The sequence below is a fragment of the Tenrec ecaudatus genome, chromosome 1 (genome assembly GCF_050624435.1).
Source record: "Tenrec ecaudatus isolate mTenEca1 chromosome 1, mTenEca1.hap1, whole genome shotgun sequence".
Taxonomy (NCBI): domain Eukaryota; kingdom Metazoa; phylum Chordata; class Mammalia; order Afrosoricida; family Tenrecidae; genus Tenrec; species Tenrec ecaudatus.
This window is the reverse complement of record NC_134530.1, coordinates 18,999,473-19,001,562: the sequence shown is the minus strand read 5'-3', so window position 1 is coordinate 19,001,562 and position 2,090 is coordinate 18,999,473. Positions and strand designations below refer to the sequence as shown.

General features: G+C 38.2%; 1 pseudogene; it reads right to left on the bottom strand.

Moving 5' to 3' along the window:
* Positions 1 to 1,015: 1,015 nt before the first annotated feature.
* LOC142448827 (olfactory receptor 7A10-like) lies at positions 1,016 to 1,794 on the bottom strand (annotated as a pseudogene).
* Positions 1,795 to 2,090: the final 296 nt, after the last annotated feature.

Genomic DNA, 2,090 nt, shown 5'->3' with positions numbered 1-2,090 from the left:
CCCTCTGAGCAGTGAATAGGTATGAAAATCCAACCTTTCATGTAGCCCAAAGCGTAACAGAACTGCTTCCTGTGTACAGGGAAAATATAGGGATCTTGAAAAGCAACAGTTTTACATGTAATTATTTGAGATGTTGATCAGATTGCACGGAAAAATTCAAAGGCACAAATGAGGCAGATGCCTTGGTGAACATAATTTTATGGTCACGCATAATTGCAGAGCATTGGGTTCATTTGAAACAATAAAAACAATTTTCAGCAGTTTCCTTGAAGACAAGTAGGGATTCGCATAACTTTGTTTAAAAAAATAGAGGTCTAGAGAGGTCTTGAAACTAATGGTCATGAACTAAAAACTTAAACAAAAGTGCCTATTATCTGGCACTTTTAATCATGTATTGGGAGACAAGAACGTCGGTCTTCTTGATTCTACCATCTTTATGATGATAGAAGAGGTATCAACATGCTTAGCTGGTCTGGTTTACAGTGTGGTTCTGGAAGCAGTTACCAATGTTTGAACATACCCCCAGCACATTGAATAATTTAATAAGAAGAAGTTTATAACATCATCTTCAAATTATTCAACAGAACTTCAGTGTAAAAAAAAAAAAACCAAGGTGGATTGAAGAAGTTATGCCAGATGGAATCAAAAGAAAAACATTTTCTGAAATAGAAATCATAGAAAGGCTGTCCCAGTTTTAGTGGTTCAGAATATTAATGTACACTGGTCCCTGTGATAATTGTACACTATTCCTCTATGGCGAGTGATGAAAAATCTATTTCCTAATGAAAGCTGAAGCACCATGAAAAAATTGCTCGTTGGAGGGAAGATTTGGTTGAAGTAAATAAATTTTTAACAAAATACACTAGAAATAATTTCATATTATGTCTTCAATTGATCACATTATGTCTTAAAATTAAGGAGATTGAGTTATGTACATAAGCACATTTAGAACTGAGGAAAGTATAATACAGATTTTTATTATTTCGGTTTTTTGTTCAAAAATAGCTCTCTAAAATTAAGTATGAGTTTCTGTTACACAGGATGTTCTTCCGCCGGAAAGTTTTCTTAGGGCTTGCTTTATGTCTTTATTTCTCAGACTGTAGATAAAAGGATTCAGCATGGGTGTGGCTACAGTGTACATCACTGAGGCTACTGCAGTGGCCCTGGAGTTTTCAATAGCAGCAGAACTAAGATAAACCCCTAAAGCTGTACCATAGAACAAGGAGACCACAGAGAGGTGAGAACCACAGGTGGAGAAGGCTTTATATTTGCCCCAGCTGATGAAATTTTCAAAATGGAGGACACAATCTTCATGTAAGAAAAAAGGACCCCACTGAATGGAATAACACCCAGAGACCCACTTACTAAATACATGACTAAGTCATTGAGGAAGGTGTCAGAACAAGCAAGATGGATGACCTGATTAAGTTCACAGAAAAAATGAGAGATTTCCAATTCTGTACAAAAAGACAGTCGCAAAACTAATAAACTATTTAATAGAGAGTGCAGAAATGACAATACACAGCAGGCCAGAAGCAGGAGACCACAGAATCTTGGGTTCATGATGACCGTGTAGTGAAGTGGGTGACAGATGGCCACAAACCGGTCATAGGCCATCACCGTCAATAGGAAATTGTCTAAGGCCCCAAAAAGCAAGAAAAAAAACATCTGAGTGATGCAGTCTTCATATGTAATTACTTTGTTCTGCTGCTGGATGTTCATCAGCATCTTTGGGACAGTGGTGGAGGTGAAACAGATGTCAGCAAAGGACAGGTTGGAGAGGAAGAAGTACATGGGTGTGTGGAGGTGGGAGTCTGTGGTGATGGCCAGGATGATGAGCAGGTTCCCAGTGAAGGTGACCAGGTACAAGGAGAGGAACAGTCCAAAGAGGAGGGGCTGCAGCTCTGCCTCTTCAGAAAGCCCCTGAAGGGTGAATTGTGGAATATCAGTTTGGTTTTCTGGCTCCATGAAGCTAATGAAACTACTGCGAAAGAAAAAAGTACATTACAAACTATTCTATAAACTACCAACAATGGTTTAGGGGATATACTGTCATAATTTAAACAATCAATAAATTAATCCCTATTCAC